This window comes from Dendrobates tinctorius, unplaced genomic scaffold (assembly GCF_039654945.1).
Source record: "Dendrobates tinctorius isolate UK_male_01 unplaced genomic scaffold, ASM3965494v1 ptg000179l, whole genome shotgun sequence".
Taxonomy (NCBI): Eukaryota; Metazoa; Chordata; class Amphibia; order Anura; family Dendrobatidae; genus Dendrobates; species Dendrobates tinctorius.
In genome coordinates this window covers 3,021,133-3,042,270 of record NW_027361846.1, presented here as the reverse complement: position 1 = coordinate 3,042,270, position 21,138 = coordinate 3,021,133, and the positions used below count along the sequence as shown (strand labels likewise).

Below are 21,138 nucleotides of genomic sequence, written 5' to 3'. Positions count from 1 at the left end.
GCCCAAGTAACACAGGAACAAGTGTGGATTGTGCAGACGCCACTTCAGAGCTGTAACAGGCGGGGTTGGAGGCCAGGGGAAATACTAGAGACAGTGGAGCCAGAGGCCTAAGTGGAGCAGGGTTAAAAATCAGTAGGAGTTTGAATGTGGATGGAGCAGGAGACTTTGCCGGTCCACACAGCAGGAGAGCAGCTGGCGTTACTGAACCCCACTAACACAGGAGCTAGTGTGTTTTTCTCTGTGCAGACGACACATCTGAGTGACAACTGGCTGTGTTGAAGCCCAGGGATTATAGTTCAGGAGGTAGAAACATGAACACAACAGGAGACCTGGAGACAGTTGCCAACCAATCATTTAGTTGGGAAGAGGACTGGCAAATTCTGGCGAGATCCAGGCCTTGTTCATTTTCAGAAAACTAAGCCGGTCGACGTTATCGGAAGATAGTCGCGTGCGACGGTCTGTTAGTACACCACCTGCGGCACTAAAGACGCGTTCCGATAATACACTGGCAGCAGGGCAAGCCAGCACCTCCAATGCATACTGGCTAAGCTCTGGCCATGTATCGAGCTTAGAGACCCAAAACTTGAAGGGGGAAGAGCCATCTGGGAGTACACTGACAGGGCAAGACATGTAGTCTGTCACCATCTGACGGAAACGTTGCCTCCTGCTGACTGGAGCTGTCTGTGATGGTGTAGACATTTGTGGCGGACACACAAAACTTTGCCACATTTGGGCCATAGTGGTCTTGCCTTGTGCTGAGGCGCTGCCTCTGCTCCCTCTTTGTGCAGAGCTTCCTCCACTGCCTCGACGCACAGAGCTGCTTTGTAAAGCACTAGCAGCACTGCTGTCGGGTGGAATGGAAAACATGATGGAATGTACCAGTGTGTCTTGGTACTCCCGCAGTTTACGCTCTCGGTTCAACGTTGGTATGAGGCTTTGTAAGTTGTCCCGGTAGCGAGGATCTAGGAGGGTGTACACCCAATAATCAGCCGTGTAGAGAATGTGGGCGATGCGGCGGTCGGTTCTCAGGCACTGCAGCATGAAGTCAACCATGTGCTGCAGACTCCCAACTGCCAAAGAACCGCTGTCCCCTGCTTGAGGCGTGATCTCTGCCTGCTCTGAATCACCCCACCCTCGCTGTACATACTGACTAGAGCTTTGTGTACCTCCCTCCTGTGGAGAGATGTCTTCCTCCTCCATCGACTCCTCCTCATCCTCCTCACAAAGTGTCCCCTGCCTAGGCCTTTGTGAGGAAGCACGTAGCGCAGACTGTCCAGAAGCAGATGGCATTTGGGACTCCTCATCCTCCACCTCTTCCAAAACCTCCTCCCTTAGTGCTTGCAGTGTTTTTTGAAGCAGGCAGATAAGGGGGACAGTCATGCTGACTAGTGCATCATCTGCACTCGCCATCCGCGTGGAATCATCGAAGGCACGCAAAACGAAGCAGATGTCCTTCATAGAGGCCCACTCAGTGGTGCTGAAGTGTGACCGGCGCACAGTGCGACTTGTTTGCGCCTGATGCAGCTGTTACTCCATGACTGCTGCCTGCTGCTCACACAACCGCTCCAACATATGTAACGTAGAACTCCACCTGGTGGGTAGGTCACATATGATGCGATGTTCCGGAAGGCGTAATCGGCGCTGCAGAGCAGCAAGGCTCGACCTTGCCGTGCTGGAACGCCGCAAGTGAGCGCACTCTATGCGGACCTTGTGCAGCAGTGCATCAAGATCCGGATAGTCCCTCAGAAAGCTCTGCATGACCAAGTTCAGCATATATGCCAGACATGGGATGTGAGTGAGGTTGCCTAGGCCAAGAGCTGCCACCAGATTTCGGCCATTGTCACACACTACCAAGCCCGGCTAGAGATTCGCTGGCAGAAACCACACGTCGCTCTCCTGCTTGATGGCATTCCAGAGCTCCTGCGCTGTGTGGCTTCGATTCCCCAAAGAAATTAATTTGAGTACGGCCTGTTGACGTTTGGCCACGGCTGTGCTCATATCGGTCGTAACAGGCTCCTGCTGCGCTGTTTCTGAGGAACTTGAGTAGGAGGAGGAGTCTATGTGTACAGTCTGGATTCCTGCAATCCGTGGAGTTGGCAGAACACGTACAGCGCCACTCTCCAGATCTGTTCCCGGCTCCACAATATTGACCCAATGGGCAGTGAGGGAAAGGTATCGTCCATGGTTACTGGTCCACGCATCGGTGGTCAGGTAGACCTTGCTACTAACGGCGTTTAGTAGCGCATGTTTTATTTTTCCCTCCACATGTTTCTGCAGGGCAGGGACGGCTCGCCTGCTGAAATAAAAGCGGCTGGGCACGGTGTATTGTGGGACTGCCAATGCCATGAAGTCCCGGAAGGTGTCTGTCTCCACCAGCCTGAATAAGAGCATTTCAAGTGCCAGTAGTTTGGCAATGCCAGCATACAGAGCCTGTGCTCGGGGATGGTTTGCCGAGTATGGCCGCCTTTTTAACCCATGCCTGTGCTACTGATGGCTGTCGAGTGGCCTGGGAGTGTGAGGATGACTTGGAACGTGGTGCTGTGGGTGGAATGTCACAGGATCTCCGGACAACAGTGCCAGAGGTTCTTCCTTGGAGATCCTGTGAGGAAGCCGAACCAGCAGTGTGTGAGCTGGAGGAAGAGGCCCCAACACGAGCTGAAGAGGTGGTAGGTGGTGCTGTACGTTGGCCTACGTCTTCAGTGTGTCTGTGTAACTCCACCTCATGCTTGGTCCGCGCATGTTTCCACATATTAGTGGTATTGAGGTTGCTGACATTTTTCCCTCTTTTGACTCTGATGACACAGCTTGCATTTGACAAAGCAAATGTCATCTGCAACTGTGTCAAAAAAGGACCACGCACTGCAAGTCTTGGGAGCGCCCGTTTTGCCTTTTGAAAGAGGAATGCCCCTAACGGGTGCCGAAGTGGAGGCTACAGGCAACCAAGTCTGCCCCCTCCCTCTCCCTCCTGTTTTGGCCGTTCGGGGAATCTCTTCCTCAGAGCTGCTCCCACCACCTTCCTATTCTTCACGCCATGATGGGTCAAGGATCTCATCATCTTCACTCCCCTCTTCAAACACCTGCTTCTCCTGGGTTGTTTCACCAGCACCGTACGCACCAGAAAGTGGCACCTGTGTCTCGTCATCATCTGATGCGTACTGAGGTGTGCTGACCATAGGCACTGGCCCACCCGCCTCTTCAGATTCAGAGGGACAAATAAGTTGCGCATCACTGCATACTCCCTCTTCTTTACATTCTGGAATGCTGCTTTGCTGGCCCCCTCTTTCCAAGCCAACAGATTCAGAGAACAGAAGTAGAGACTGTGATGGCTCCTGTCCAGGGCTCTCTGACTGCCTGGGCACTTTGGCAGGTGGTGAAGAGACAGATAGTTGCTCTTCGGTGCTCTGGCCCTGAGAGGATGTGGAAGTCATTGAAGTCGATGCGTTAGCTGCCATCCATCCGACAACGGTTTCAATTTGTTCGTCCCGCAGCAGTGGGGTACGGCGAGGTCCTACAAAGCTGCGCATAAAGGACTGTTGCCTGCTAAAACTGGGGGATGCTGACTCACTGGTGCCCGCAGCAGGCACAGAATCCCCACATCCTCTCCCTGCAGAATCCCCACGTCCTCTACCTGCTGAAACTCCACGCCCAGACGTAGCTGCAGGACACACTACTCAGCATGAGCTGCAATCACACACAGAGACCTCTCAGACAGCCGTGAACAGTGCAGCTAAGTGGGCACTAGCAGTGAAAGGCTGCAGAAAGGCTCCGCTGTCTACTCCTAGAGTGTTTGCAACCACCGTATATGGATACGAATGGATGCACACTAATAGGAGAAGAAAAACTGAGCTGCAATAAAAGAAATATATGTGTGAGGCAGTGACGCATGCTGAGCGGCCTACAACCAGATGTAGCTGCACGACACACTACTCAGCGTGAGCTGCACTCACACACAGTCAGAGACCTCTCAGACAGCTGTGAACAGTGCAGCTAAGTGGGCACTAGCACTGACAGGCTGCAGAAAGGCTCCGCTGTCTACTACTAGTGTTTGCAACCAACGTATATGGATACGGATGGAAGCACACTAGATAGAATTTTTGAAAAATAAGCAGCTCAAAAAGAAAAATATGTATGAGGCAGCAGTGAGGCACGCTGGGCGGCCTACAACCAGACGTGGCTGAAGGACCCACTCCACAGTGTGAGCTGCACTCACACAGCCCTGGCAGACAGCTGTGAACACTGCTGCTAGGGAAAAGAAAGCTACAGTGGTGGTTTATGTAGCCTGGGTAAAGCACAATATTGTTTTGAGAATCGCTATTTCTAACTGTCCCTCACAGTCTTCAACAGCAGCCTGTCCCTAACTGAATTCACAGCAGAGTGACCAGAAATGGCGGCAGCAGTGGCTTTTATAGTGCATCATGACATCATTTCAGCAGCCAATCACAGCCATGCCAATAGTTAACATGCCGACATGCCGAACAGGATGTGCCCACACTTCTGAGGATTCCCATTGGCTGAATCAAAGCGAGCGGGCTCATAGCATTATGGGAACTTCCGATTCCGGTATCCGATATGAAAAAAGTATCGGAAGTGTCAGGATCCTAGGACTTTCCGGTCTGTTTTGAATGAACTTTTGCCCTTGGTTAAGATGGAGTTTTCGGTCCTGTCGCATCACTTCCTCTTAGCTGCCCTTAGTTAAGATGGAGTTTTCGTTTACATCACTTCCTCCCCAGCTGCATAAAAACCCGCCCCTAAGCACAAGCAAATCGCTTGAGTATATTGATTCCTGGTGTGCTCCTGCCCTGCCACTCTCCCAGATCTTGTGACTCTGGAACAACCCTGCTTCCTGCTTGAAACTTCACCTCTCTGGACCCCTGGATACCGCTGGACTTCTGGCTACCGTACCCGGTTAGTGTTTGTGCCCACTGAAGGTCCCCTTACTGGATCTCCACCGGACTGATCATACCAGAGGCTCGCTACAACTGGACTTCTGTTTGCTATACTGGTTAGTAGTTGTTACCCGGTGCCCGCTGAACATTATCCTGCTGGACATTTGTTATACTCTGGACTTTGCCTGCAATACCCAGTTGTATTCCGTACTCAGTGACTCTTAATAACTTACCATCCTTGCTGAACCTTTTGCTATGTGCTGCTGTATGTCTGTGCTCTGAACCCGTTACGTATTTCCACGTTTGTTGTCCACAATTGTATATAAATCACTTGCTTCACTAAGCGTGTCTCTGCCGTCATTGCCCTACACCATTGAAGCCCTTATACCATACTTAAGTATTACATTATACTCAAGCCCTTTTTAGAGGACTTCGCTGGGGCAATGTCAGAGGCACGATTAGATCAGCTATACTCCATGATCCACTCCTTACAGCAGGACATGGATGCTGTGCACGCCAGGCTTGGAGATATCGAGGGACGGCTGAATCATGACCACCAGTTCCTGGGTACAGCTATGCAGGAGCTACAAGGCAAGGTGGAGGCTCAGGTGACCGACCGTACCTCGCCCGGATTTGCTCCCAGTATGCCTAAATTACCTCCCTTCCGCTTTAATGGTGAGCGCAGTCAGTTCCGTGGCTTCATTAATCAGTGCATGCTATTCTTTGATGTGAATACTGACTATTACCGATCGGATCGATCTAAAGTATTATGCATAATCATGCTGCTGACTTCACGTGCCCTGGCCTGGGCTAACCCGATGATTGAGACCAGGGACGTGCGGTTGAACTGCTTAGAGGATTTTCTAACAGCTATGGCACTGATGTTCGACGATCCGAACCGCCGTAATACTGCTGAAACGGCTCTCCTTTCTTTACGGCAAGGCAAGCGGCCTGTGATTGAATATGTCACCGACTTCAAAAGACTGGTGGTGGACACTGACTGGGGTAACAATGCGTTGTTGTCGGTATTTAAAAAGGGACTGTCCGGTGCCATCAAGGACGAGTTAGCCCGTGCCGAATCGCCCGATGATCTTGACCTGTTCCTTCAACACTGTGTGCGCATTGATACCCGTTTAACAGAGCGCAGACAGGAAAGATGGGCAGCACTTAACCGGGTACCTGACTTTCCGTCACCTACCAGGGAACCTGTTCCTAAGACACCACGAGAGCCTGCGGAGGTTCCCATGCAAGTGGACTCTGTACAAAACCGAGAGAACCAGGAACGCCGCGAACATCGGCTCCGTGAACGGCTATGTTTTTATTGCGGCAAATCAGACCATTTCCTTATTGACTGTCCAAGGCGTCCTAAACGTTCCAATAAGATCTTGGCGGCTGTAGCCGAATATGATAATACCGACATAGAATCTGAAGCCTCCGAAGCTAGTTCCCACCTGGATGCGGTATTTCCCTCCACAGTATTATCCACTGCAGCTAAGGACTCTGAAGGGAGATCCACCCACTGCTCGCTCCATATACAAATAAAATGGAAGAAACAGCTAATTTCTACGGCTGCAATGATTGACTCGGGCTGGGGGGAATTTCATGGATCTCTCTTTTGCTAGGAAACACGGTATCCCGTCTCAACAGAGAGCATCACCAGTTACCATGGAAACCGTGGACGGGTCCCCATTGACTTCCGGACCCGTGGATAAAGAGACTGTACCCCTCGAATGTATGATCAAACCAGGTCAGCAGCAGACCCTTGTCTTTATGTTAATTTCATCTCCACATTTTCCAGTCATTTTAGGAATCCCCTGGCTTCGGGCTACCAATCCAGTCATCAACTGGGAGACAAAAGAGATTTCCTTCCCATCCCAGACTGCTCCTGCCGTAAAACCAACTGAACCGGCTCCAACAACGCATGCTATGGAGGACAATGTACAGGTACCCGTTCTGCCCCCGGTCTATCATGACTTTCTCGACATCTGCAATAAACAGAATGCTGATCAGCTCCCCCCACATAGACCTTACGATTGTCCTATAGACTTATTACCCGGAGCGGAGATACCGTTTGGACATGTGTACCCGTTGGCGGCCCCTGAACTACACGCCCTAAAAGAATATATTGATGAGAATCTTGCCAAGGGTTTCATTCGTCCCTCTACCTCACCCGCAGGGGCACCCATCTTCTTTGTAAAGAAGAAGGACGGAACTCTGCGCCCTTGCATAGATTACCGGGAGCTCAACAAGATCACCATCCGGAACCGGTACCCATTGCCCCTGATCCCCGAATTATTAGAAAGGGTCCAACAGGCTACAATTTTCACCAAGTTAGATCTCCGAGGGGCGTATAACCTGCTCCGTATCCGTCCAGGGGACGAATGGAAGACGGCATTCAGGTGTAGATACGGACATTTTGAGTATTTAGTCATGCCCTTCGGCCTTTGCAACGCCCCCGCAACATTCCAACACTTGGTGAACGATATATTCAGGGACATTATGGACCAGTTCATGGTCATCTACCTGGACGATATTTTGATTTATTCTAATTCTTTACAGGAACATCAAGAGCATGTCAAGACGGTCCTTGCTCGCCTACGTGATAACCGCCTGTACATCAAGCTTGAGAAATGTGAATTTCATTGTACTAATATTCAATTTCTAGGGTATGTCATTTCTCCACAGGGTCTAAATATGGAAACCAGCAAGATAAAAGCAATACTGGAATGGCCGGTACCAGGTACCATCAAAGAGGTGCAACGATTCGTCGGATTTGCCAACTTCTACAGGCGTTTCATCCGTAATTTCTCAGAAATTGTCCACCCTATTACCGCATTAACCAAGAAGGGTCAGAGGTTTGTGTGGTCCGTCCAGGCTCAGGAGGCTTTTGACCATCTCAAGGTTTGTTTTACATCAGCACCAATTCTGATTCACCCAGACCCCTCACTTCCGTTCCTTGTAGAAGTCGATGCCTCTGATTATGCTCTGGGAGCAGTTCTGTCCCAGAGAACTGGGGACAAAGCTTTACTGCACCCATGTGCTTTCTTTTCTCGACGGTTGTCCCCTGCGGAGAGGAATTATGATGTTGCAGACAAGGAGTTGCTGGCGATCGTGTCTGCTTTCAAAGAATGGCGGCACCACTTACAGGGAGTGGCACAACAAGTGGTGGTACTCACAGATCACCGCAACCTGGAATTTCTGAAATCTGCCAGATGTCTGTCCCCACGGCAAGCCAGGTGGAGCCTTTTTCTTAATCAATTTAATTTTGTTGTCACATATCGACCAGGTTCCCGTAACGGAAAGGCTGATGCCTTATCCCGTCTCCACACCTCGGACCCTGTGCCTTCATCATCATCTCAAACCGTGTTGTCTGATTCCAACTTCATCGGAGTGATCCAGGACCAGGACTTATGGAAGGACATCAAGCAGGCCTATGATGGTGATGTATTCCTTGCTGCCCCCCCGAGCGATGTGGCACTTGTTCTTCGGAATGGTGTGTGGTTACGAGAACGTCGCCTGTATGTCCCGGAGGCTGTAAGACTTCGAGTCCTTAAATTGGTTCATGACTCCATGGTGGCAGGACATAGGGGGGTACAAAAAACTCAGGAGTTCTTGACCCGGTTCTTCTGGTGGCCTACCTGTATGAAAGACGTGAAAGACTACGTCACATCATGTGTGATCTGTGCCCGGTGCAAGGTTCCTCGTATGGCTCCTACAGGCCTCCTCCAGCCTTTACCCGTGCCGTCTCGCCCCTGGGGGTCCATCTCCATGGATTTTATTGTGGATCTGCCTCCATCAAGTGGCAGCACTACTATCCTTGTAGTGGTAGACCGGTTGACCAAAGCCGCCCATTTCATCCCCTGTACTGGCCTCCCCTCGGCCGCAGAGACTGTTGACCTGGTAGTACGGAACGTATTTCGTTTACACGGGGTCCCGGATCAGATCATCTCTGACCGAGGTGTTCAATTCACCTCTAGGTTCTGGAAGGGGTTTTGTTCTGCACTTCAAATTAATGTGTGTCTGTCTTCTGCCTACCATCCTCAGACGAATGGGCAGACGGAACGGACCAACCAGACCCTGGAACAATACCTGAGATGTTACGTGAGCCATCTACAGGATGACTGGGTGAAGCTCCTTCCTCTGGCAGAATTCTCCTACAGCAACACCCAGAGTAGTTCCACGAAGGTAACACCCTTTTTTGCAAACCTGGGTTACCATCCAAGTATTCTGCCTAGGTCACCGGTCGCAGTCCCTATACCCGCGGTTGGAGACAGGGTGACGGAGTTGCAACGAGTTCAGGAGGTCCTGAAAGACACCTTGACAACTGCTCAGCGACGTTACAAGGACTCGGCAGACGCTCATAGGCGACCGGCACCCTCGTACCAGGTAGGGGACTCTGTTTGGTTGTCCACCAAAAACCTGAAGCTTGGTGTCCCTTCACAGAAGCTCGGGCAAAAATACATCGGCCCATTCAGGATCTCCGGGATTGTGAACTCCATGGCCTGTCGGCTGAAGTTACCACGGACTATGAAGGTACACCCGGTCTTTCATGTTTCTCTGCTCAAACCGGTAACTCCTAATACCTTTCAGGGACGTGTTGTACCACCTCCTCCCCCGGTGATGGTAGATGGCCAAGAAGAATTTGTCGTTGAGGCCATTCTCGACTCCCGTCTCCATCGGCGACGGCTGCAATACCTGGTTCGCTGGCAAGGCTATTCACCCGAGGACGACTCCTGGGAACCCGTTGATAACATCAACGCATCTAGGAAGATTGCTCAGTTCCATCGGAGGTACCCGGACAAGCCCGGTCCTGTTCCGTCCTGAGGCCGTTTTTTGGGAGGGATGTACTGTCAGGATCCTAGGACTTTCCGGTCTGTTTTGAATGAACTTTTGCCCTTGGTTAAGATGGAGTTTTCGGTCCTGTCGCATCACTTCCTCTTAGCTGCCCTTAGTTAAGATGGAGTTTTCGTTTACATCACTTCCTCCCCAGCTGCATAAAAACCCGCCCCTAAGCACAAGCAAATCGCTTGAGTATATTGATTCCTGGTGTGCTCCTGCCCTGCCACTCTCCCAGATCTTGTGACTCTGGAACAACCCTGCTTCCTGCTTGAGACTTCACCTCTCTGGACCTCTGGATACCGCTGGACTTCTGGCTACCGTACCCGGTTAGTGTTTGTGCCCACTGAAGGTCCCCTTACTGGATCTCCACCGGACTCATCATACCAGAGGCTTGCTACAATTGGACTTCTGTTTGCTATACTGGTTAGTAGTTGTTACCCGGTGCCCGCTGAACATTATCCTGCTGGACATTTGTTATACTCTGGACTTTGCCTGCAATACCCAGTTATATTCTGTACTCAGTGACTCTTAATAACTTACCATCCTTGCTGAACCTTTTGCTATGTGCTGCTGTATGTCTGTGCTCTGAACCCGTTACGTATTTCCACGTTTGTTGTGCACAATTGTATATAAATCACTTGCTTCACTAAGCGTGTCTCTGCCGTCATTGCCCTACGCCATTGAAGTCCTTATACCATACATAAGTATTATAGGAAGTCAGTATCGGAATTCTGATACAGCTAATATCGGCCGATACCCGATACTTGCGGTATCGGAATGCTCAACACTAAATATGAGTCAACAGTGTGATGCAGCAGCAAAAAAGGCAAACAGTTCTAAGATGTGTTAAGAGAAGCATACAGTCTAGATCACGTGAAGTCATTATTTCCCTCTACTCCTCTTTGGTCAGACTTCATCTGGAATATTGTGTCCAGTTTTGGGCGCCACATTTTAAAAAATACATCAACAAACTGGAGCAAATTCAGAGAAGAGCGAGCAGAATGGTGACCGGTCTGCAAACCCTGTCTTATGAGGAAAGGTTGCAGGATTTGGGAATGTTTAGCTTGCAAAAGAGAAGACTGAGAGGAGACTTAATAGCTGTCTACAAATATCTCAAGGGCTGTCACATTGTAGAAGGATCAACTTTATTCTCATTTACACATGGAAATACGAGAAGCAATGGGATGAAACTGAATGGGAGGAGACAGATTAGATATTAGAAAAAACTTGTTGACCTTTAGAGTGATCAATGAGTGGAACAGGCTGCCACGAGAGGTGGTGAGTTCTCCTTCAATGGAAGTCTTCACACAGAGGCTGGACAGACATCTGTCTGGGATGATTTAATGACTCCTCCATTGAGCAGGGGGTTGGACATGATGACCCTGGAGGTTCCTTCCAACTCTAACATTTTAGGATTCTATACACCTCTCACCTGGAATTTTGGATGACTCTTCATACAAACTGCTCCTGGTCTCATATATGAAGACGTTTTCTCCCAACAGCAATTTTAAGATCTCTCCACAGGTGATCAATGGGATTTAGATCCGGACTCATTCCTGCCACTTCAGAACTTTCCAGGACTTTGTTTCCATTAATTTCTTAAGGCTTCTTGAAGAATGTTTGGGGTCATTGTCCTGCTGGAAGACTCATGACCTAGGACATAAATTCAACTTTCTAACCCTGGGCACTACATTGCAACACCAAATCATTTGGTCATCTTCAGATTTCATTATGCCTTGCACACAGGGCCGCCATCAGGGCATTACTGCCCTTACTACTGTATGGGGCCCCATGAACAGTAGCAAAAAGAGGGGCCCTGATGCGCTGGCAGCCCAGGCCCTCCTCTCTTGATACTGCTGTTTGGGCTACAGGCGCAATAGTTCTTGGCCGCTGCAAGCCAGATACATAACAACACCGCGGTGATTTAAAGATACACCTACAGTGTAGTTAGTGAATGCGGTGGCCAGAAATCGGTGCTGAGGAGATGGGAGGCTGCTGAGGTGAGGAGATGGGAGGCTGCTGAGGAGAGGAGATGGGAGGCTGCTGAGGTGTGTAGATGGGAGGCTGCTGAGGTGTGGAGATGGGAGGCTGCTGAGGAGAGGAGATGGGAGGCTGCTGAGGTGTGGAGATGGGAGGCTGCTGAGGTGAGGAGATGGGAGGCTGCTGAGGTGTGGAGATGGGAGGCTGCTGAGGTGAGGAGATGGGAGGCTGCTGAGGTGTGGAGATGGGAGGCTGCTGAGGTGTGGAGATGGGAGGCTGCTGAGGTGAGGAGATGGGAGGCTGCTGAGGTGTGGAGATGGGAGGCTGCTGATGTGAGGAGATGGGAGGCTGCTGAGGTGAGGAGATGGGAGGCTGCTGAGGTGAGGAGATGGGAGGCTGCTGAGGTGTGGAGATGGGAGGCTGCTGAGGTGTGGAGATGGGAGGCTGCTGAGGTGAGGAGATGGGAGGCTGCTGAGGTGAGGAGATGGGAGGCTGCTGAGGAGAGGAGATGGGAGGCTGCTGAGGTGAGGAGATGGGAGGCTGCTGAGGTGTGGAGATGGGAGGCTGCTGAGGTGTGGAGATGGGAGGCTGCTGAGGAGAGGAGATGGGAGGCTGCTGAGGAGAGGAGATGGGAGGCTGCTGAGGAGAGGAGATGCAAGGCTGCTGAGGTGAGATGGGAGGCTGCTGAGGTGTGGAGATGGGAGGCTGCTTAGGTGTGGAGATGGGAGGCTGCTGAGGTGTGGAGATGGGAGGCTGCTGAGGAGAGGAGATGGGAGGCTGCTGAGGTGAGGAGATGGGAGGCTGCTGAGGTGAGGAGATGGGAGGCTGCTGAGGTGTGGAGATGGGAGGCTGCTGGGGTGTGGAGATGGGAGGCTGCTGACGTGAGGAGATGGGAGGCTGCTGAGGTGTGGAGATGGGAGGCTGCTGAGGAGAGGAGATGGGAGGCTGCTGAGGAGAGGAGATGGGAGGCTGCTGAGGTGTGGAGATGGGAGGCTGCTGAGGTGTGGAGATGAGAGGCTGCTGAGGTGTGGAGATGGGAGGCTGCTGAGGAGAGGAGATGGGAGGCTGCTGAGGAGAGGAGATGGGAGGCTGATGAGGTGTGGAGATGGGAGGCTGCTGAGGTGTGGAGATGAGAGGCTGCTGAGGTGTGGAGATGGGAGGCTGCTGGGGTGTGGAGATGGGAGGCTGCTGACGTGAGGAGATGGGAGGCTGCTGAGGAGAGGAGATGGGAGGCTGATGAGGTGTGGAGATGGGAGGCTGATGAGGTGTGGAGATGGGAGGCTGCTGAGGAGAGGAGATGGGAGGCTGCTGAGGTGTGGAGATGGGAGGCTGATGAGGTGTGGAGATGGGAGGCTGATGAGGAGAGGAGATGGGAGGCTGCTGAGGAGAGGAGATGGGAGGCTGATGAGGTGTGGAGATGGGAGGCTGATGAGGTGTGGAGATGGGAGGCTGCTGAGGAGAGGAGATGGGAGGCTGCTGAGGTGAGGAGATGGGAGGCTGCTGAGGAGAGGAGATGCGAGGCTGCTGAGGTGTGGAGATGGGAGGCTGCTGAGGTGTGGAGATGAGAGGCTGCTGAGGTGTGGAGATGGGAGGCTGCTGAGGAGAGGAGATGGGAGGCTGATGAGGTGTGGAGATGGGAGGCTGCTGAGGTGAGGAGATGGGAGGCTGCTGAGGTGAGGAGATGGGAGGCTGCTGAGGTGTGGAGATGGGAGGCTGCTGAGGAGAGGAGATGGGAGGCTGATGAGGTGTGGAGATGGGAGGCTGCTGAGGTGTGGAGATGGGAGGCTGCTGGGGTGTGGAGATGGGAGGCTGCTGAGGTGAGGAGATGGGAGGCTGCTGAGGAGAGGAGATGGGAGGCTGCTGAGGAGAGGAGATGGGAGGCTGACGAGGTGTGGAGATGGGAGGCTGCTGAGGTGTGGAGATGAGAGGCTGCTGAGGTGTGGAGATGGGAGGCTGCTGAGGAGAGGAGATGGGAGGCTGCTGAGGAGAAGAGATGGGAGGCTGATTAGGTGTGGAGATGGGAGGCTGATGAGGTGTGGAGATGGGAGGCTGCTGAGGTGTGGAGATGGGAGGCTGCTGAGGAGAGGAGATGGGAGGCTGCTGACGTGAGGAGATGGGAGGCTGCTGAGGTGAGGAGATGGGAGGCTGCTGAGGAGAGGAGATGGGAGGCTGCTGAGGAGAGGAGATGGGAGGCTGCTGAGGTGTGGAGATGGGAGGCTGCTGAGGTGAGGAGATGGGAGGCTGCTGAGGTGTGGAGATGGGAGGCTGCTGAGGTGAGGAGATGGGAGGCTGCTGAGGAGAGGAGATGGGAGGCTGCTGAAACGACCAAAAAAAATTCTAGAATTCCACTTTTTTCAATTTCACCACACTTTGAATTTTTTTCCCATTTTCCAGTACACTATTTGGTAAAGCCAATCATGTCATTCAAAAGTACAACTCGTCCTGCAAAAAACAAGCCCTCAGACGGCCATATTGATGGAAAAATAAAAAGTGGGTATATATGATTGGGAAACCTCTTTATTTGGGAAATTGTTCTGCGCTCGCACTGCGGTGCATGGGCGCCGGTCTCCTGGCCTGCATCCTCATACATGCTGTGAGGCTGCTGAGTTCTAGTCAGGAGACCGGCGGCCCGTCCATGCACTGCGGTCCGAGCGCAGATCGATATCCACCGACAGCTTCATACATGTACAGAAAACAATACAATAATCTGTATTTCTGATTGCAGATTATTATAAAGTCACAATCTGGTTTCAATTATTTAAAAAAAAATGTATGTGACTCATTTCCTTAAAGAAAAATAAAAATATCCCTAAGCAGAGTATTGGGTATTTTAACAAATGATTAATAGGTTACAGTAGAGTAGAGCTCGGCCAGAAGAGTCTACCTTGTGGCGGCAATTCTTTTGGCCAGAACAAAAGCTGCCGGCTATATGTATGATCTGGGAAATGTTAATGTGTGATTGGTGAGGACGGGGTGCAGAAGTGGAGTTTTTCCAAGAGTGGGCGGTGGGACTCTGGAAGTTTTGAGGGGTGGAGACACGGCTGGGGTGGAGCCCGGACGGAGTCTCAAGGGGGCCCAAAAATTTTTACAGTATGGGGCCCTGAAATTCCTAATGGCAGCCCTCCTTGCACACAGTCAAGGTCCCCAGTGCCAGAGGCAGCAAAACAACCCCAAAACATTTTTAAAATACCTCCATATTTGACTGTAGGTACTGTGTCATTTTCTTTGAAGAAGGATTTTGGCTTAGTCACACAGATTTTGGCAAACTGCAGTCTAGCTTTTTTATGTCTCTGTGTCTGCAGTGGGGTCCTCCGGGGTCTCCTGGTTTCATTTCATTCACATGTGGACGGATAGTTTGCGCTGACACTGATGCACCCTGAGCCTGCAGGACAGCCTGAATTTCTTTGGACCTTGATTGAGGCTGCTTATCCACCCTCTGGACTATCCTGCCTTGCAAGCTTTCATAAACTTTTCTCTGCTGTCCACATCCATGGAGATTAGATACCGTGACATGGGTTGTAAACGTTTTGATTATGTTGTCCACTGTGGACAAAGGAACATCAAGCTCTCTGGAGATGGACTCGTGACCTTGAGACTTCATACTGTGGCTCTCAAGGCCTCAGACTGCTCTTCTCTTTCTGTTCTCCTTTATTAATGTGTCACACACAGACACACAAAGATCGAGTCTACGTCTCCTTTTTACTTTTTTTCGAAACATCATTTTTATTGATTTTGTAATGAAGTTGTATATTACAAGTTATAAACGTTGCATTGAATTGTTACAAAGAACATAATGAAGCTGCTTATCACCTAAGCCTGGATAGAAGCAAAAATACACGGAACAAATATAAAATGATCAAACCCCCTTACGTCCACCTTTTCATAGATCACATTGACTGAAATCAGACTCCTTCTCTCCAGCTCCACCGTATCCTCCATACAGCTCATATAACACGTTTCAGTTTACCCAGATTACCTCTCAAATCCTCCAATAGACACCAATCTGAATCCACAAAGGCGTTCATTAAGGCTTGAATTTCTCTGGTGGTCAGTGACGTTTCTATAAACACTCTCCATTTTTTTAAAAAAAATTTCGTCATTTTATCTTTATTTCTTTTTGTTTCTCTTTTTTCCAAAAATAAGACCGATGTACGTCTCCCTTTTTATCTGGTTTCAGGTGTGATTTTCATATTGCTCACACCTGTTACTTGCCACAGGTAAGTGTGAACAAGCATCACATGCTCGAAACAAATTTGTTTACCCATAATTTTAGAAAGGTGCCAACAATTTTGTCCAGCCCATTTTTGGGGTTTTGTGTGAAATTATGCCCAATTTGCCTTTGTTCTCTGTTTTTTCTCTTGCGTTGTTCCAATACAGACAAAGGAAATGTATGTGTGTATGTCCGGGATAGGCATCCGCACCATCGCAGCTACAGCGACAAAATTTGGCACAGTCACACGTCTGGACCCCGAGAGCGTCCTAGGCTATGTTGTGAGGCGAAATTTTAACCCCGCGCATTCCAATTCACCAAACAATTTTGCCCCTATCCACATACTGAGGGGAAAAGTGTGTGTGTGTGTGTGTGTATCAAGCCCCACCGCTCATTATGATGTCATAATGGGTGACTATGGGATGATGGATGTGTGATGGGTATATGGGCACGGGACTATGGGATCATGGATATGTATGACGGGTATATGGGCACGGGACTATGGGATGGAGGATATGTATGATGGGTATATGGGCACGGGACTATGGGATGGAGGATGTGTGATGGGTATATGGGCATGGGACTATGGGATCATGGATATGTATGACGGGTATATGGGCACTGGACTATGGGATGGAGGATGTATGATGGGTATATGGGCATGGGACTATGGGATGGCGGATATGTATGATGGGTATATGGGCACGGGACTATGGGATGGAGGATATGTATGATGGGTATATGGGCACTGGACTATGGGATGGAGGATATGTATGATGGGTATATGGGCACGGGACTATGGGATGGAGGATGTATGATGGGTATATGGGCACGGGACTATGGGATGGAGGATGTGTGATGGGTATATGGGCATGGGACTATGGGATCATGGATATGTATGACGGGTATATGGGCACTGGACTATGGGATGGAGGATGTATGATGGGTATATGGGCATGGGACTATGGGATGGAGGATATGTATGATGGGTATATGGGCACGGGACTATGAGATGGAGAATGTATGATGGGTATATGGGCATGGGACTATGGGATGGAGGATGTGTGATGGGTATATGGGCACTGGACTATGGGATGGAGGATGTGTGATGGGTATATGGGCATGGGACTATGGGATGGAGAATATGTATGATGGGTATATGGGCACGGGCCTATGGGATGGAGGATATGTATGATGGGTATATGGGCACGGGACTATGGGATGGAGGATATGTATGATGGGTATATGGGCACTGGACTATGGGATGGAGGATATGTATGATGGGTATATGGGCACTGGACTATGGGATGGAGGATGTGTGATGGGTATATGGGCACGGGACTATGGGATCATGGATATGTATGACGGGTATATGGGCACGGGACTATGGGATGGAGGATATGTATGATGGGTATATGGGCACGGGACTATGGGATGGAGGATGTGTGATGGGTATATGGGCACTCGACTATGGGATGGAGGATATGTATGATGGGTATATGGGCACGAGCCTATGGGATCGTGGATATGTATGATGGGTATATGGGCACGGGACTATGGGATGGAGGATGTGTGATGGGTATATGGGCACTCGACTATGGGATGGAGGATATGTATGATGGGTATATGGGCACGGGCCTATGGGATCGTGGATATGTATGATGGGTATATGGGCACGGGTCTATGGGATCGTGGATATGTATGATGGGTATATGGGCACTCGACTATGGGATGGAGGATATGTATGATGGGTATATGGGCACGGGCCTATGGGATCGTGGATATGTATGATGGGTATATGGGCACAGGTCTATGGGATCGTGGATATGTATGATGGGTATATGGGCACTCGACTATGGGATGGAGGATGTGTATGATGGGTATATGGGCATGGGACTATGGGATCGTGGATATGTATGATGGGTATATGGGCACGGGACTATGGGATGGAGGATGTGTGATGGATATATGGGCACGGGACTATGGGATGGAGGATATGTATGACGGGTATATGGGCACGGGACTATGGGATGGAGGATGTGTATGATGGGTATATGGGCACAGGACTATGGGATGGAGGATGTGTGATGGGTATATGGGCACGGGACTATGGGATGGAGAATATGTATGATGGGTATATGGGCACGGGACTATGGGATGGTGGATATGTATGATGGGTATATGGGCACTCGACTATGGGATGGCGAATATGTATGATGGGTATATGGGCACGGGACTATGGGATGGAGGATATGTATGATGGGTATATTGGCATGGGACTATGGGATGGCGAATATGTATGATGGGTATATGGGCACGGGATTATGGGATGGAGGATGTGTGATGGGTATATGGGTACGGGCCTATTGGATCGTGGATATGTATGATGGGTATATGGGCACGGGACTATGGGATGGAGGATACGTATGATGGGTATATGGGCACTGGACTATGGGATGGAGGATGTATGATGGGTATATGGGCACGGGCCTATGGGATCGTGGATATGTATGACGAGTATATGTGCACGGGACTATGGGATGGAGGATGTATGATGGGTATATGGGCACGAGACTATGGGATGGAGGATATGTATGATGGGTATATGGGCACGGGACTATGGGATGGAGGATATGTATGATGGGTATATGGGCATGGGACTATGGGATGGCAAATATGTATGATGGGTATATGGGCACGGGACTATGGGATGGTGGATATGTGTGATGGGTATATGGGCACGGGACTATGGGATGGAGGATATGTATGATGGGTATATGGGCATGGGACTATGGGATGGAGGATATGTATGATCGGTATATGGGCACGGGACTATGGGATGGAGGATATGTATGATGGGTATATGGGCACGGGACTATGGGATCGTGGATATGTATGACGGGTATATGGGCACGGGACTATGGGATGGAGGATGTGTATGATGGGTATATGGGCACGGGACTATGGGATGGAGGATATGTATGATGGGTATATGGGCATTGGACTATGGGATGGTGGATATGTATGACGGGTATATAGTCATGGGACTATGGGATGGTGGATATGTATGACGGGTATATAGTCATGGGACTATGGGAAGGCGAATATGTATGATGGACATATGGGCACGGGACTATGGGATGGAGGATATGTGTGATGGGTATATGGGCACGGGCCTATGGGATCGTGGATATGTATGATGGGTATATGGGCACGGGACTATGGGAAGGCGAATATGTATGATGGGCATATGGGCACGGGACTATGGGATGGAGGATATGTGTGATGCGTATATGGGCACGGGCCTATGGGATGGTGGATATGTATGATGGGTATATGGGCACGGGACTATGGGATGGAGGATATGTATGATGGGTATATGGGCACGGGACTATGGGATGGAGGATATGTATGATGGGTATATGGGCATGGGACTATGGGATGGCGAATATGTATGATGGGTATATGGGCACGGGACTATGGGATGGAGGATGTGTGGTGGGTATATGGGCACGGGCCTATGGGATCGTGGATATGTATGATGGGTATATGGGCACTGGACTATGGGATGGAGGATATGTATGATGGGTATATGGGCACTGGACTATGGGATGGAGGATATGTATGATGGGTATATGGGTACGGGACTATGGGATGGTGGATATGTATGATGGGTATATAGTCATGGGACTATGGAATGGAGGATATGTATGATGGGTATATGGGCACGGGACTATGGGAAGGCGAATATGTATGATGGGCATATGGGCACGGGACTATGGGATGGAGGATGTGTGATGGGTATATGGGCACGGGCCTATGGGATCGTGGATATGTATGATGGGTATATGGGCACGGGACTATGGGATGGAGGATATGTATGATGGGTATATGGGCATGGGACTATGGGATGGAGGATATGTATGATGGGTATATGGGCACGGGACTATGGGATGGAGGATATGTATGATGGGTATATGGGCATGGGACTATGGGATGGAGGATGTGTGATGGGTATATGGGAACGGGACTATGGGATGGTGGATATGTATGATGGGTATATGGGCACGGGACTATGGGATGGAGGATATGTATGATGGGTATATGGGCACGGGACTATGGGATGGAGGATGTGTGATGGGTATATGGGCACGGGCCTATGGGATCGTGGATATGTATGATGGGTATATGGGCACAGGACTATGGGATGGTGGATATGTATGATGGGTATATGGGCACGGGACTATGGGAAGGCGAATATGTATGATGGGTATATGGGCACGGGACTATGGGATAGAGGTTGTGTGATGGGTATATGGGCACGGGCCTATGGGATGGCGAATATGTATGATGGGTATATGGGCACGGGACTATGGGATGGTGGATATGTATGATGGGTATATGGGCACGGGACTATGGGATGGAGGATATGTATGATGGGTATATGGGCACGGGACTATGGGATGGATGATATGTATGATGGGTATATGGGCACGGAACTATAGGAAGGCGAATATGTATGATGGGTATATGGGCACGGGACTATGGGATGGAGGATGTGTGATGGGAATATGGGCACGGGCCTATGGGATCGTGGATATGTATAATGGGTATATGGGCATGGGCCTATGGGATGGAGGATATGTATGATGGGTATATGGGCACGGGACTATGGGATGGAGGATGTGTGATGGGTATATGGGCACGGGCCTATGGGATCGTGGATATGTATGATGGGTATATGGGCATGGGACTATGGGATGGAGGATATGTATGATGGGTATATGGGCACTGGACTATGGGATGGAGGATATGTATGATGGGTATATGGGCACGGGACTATGGGATGGAGGATGTGTGATGGGTATATGGGCACGGGCCTATGGGATCGTGGATATGTATGATGGGTATATGGGCATGGGCCTATGGGATGGAGGATATGTATGATGGGTATATGGGCATGGGCCTATGGGATCGTGGATATGTGTGATGGGTATATGGGCATGGGACTATGGGATGGAGGATATGTATGATGGGTATATGGGCACGGGCCTATGGGATGGAGGATATGTATGATGGGTATATGGGCATGGGACTACGGGATGGAGGATATGTATGATGGGTATATGGGCACGGGACTATGGGATGGAGGATATGTATGATGGGTATATGGGCACGGGACTATGGGATGGAGGATGTATGATGGGTATATGGGCACGGGAC

General features: G+C 50.3%; 1 protein-coding gene across 1 annotated transcript in view; it reads left to right on the top strand.

The window, feature by feature from the left end:
* The first annotated feature begins 4,619 nt into the window (after window positions 1–4,619).
* LOC141054863 (zinc finger MYM-type protein 1-like) overlaps window positions 4,620–21,138 on the top strand; it is a 29,527-nt gene continuing 13,008 nt past the window's right edge. The window contains exon 1 of the mRNA XM_073551743.1: window positions 4,620–5,002. The gene's annotated coding sequence lies outside the window, so the exon portion shown is untranslated. The remainder of the gene's footprint in view (window positions 5,003–21,138) is intronic.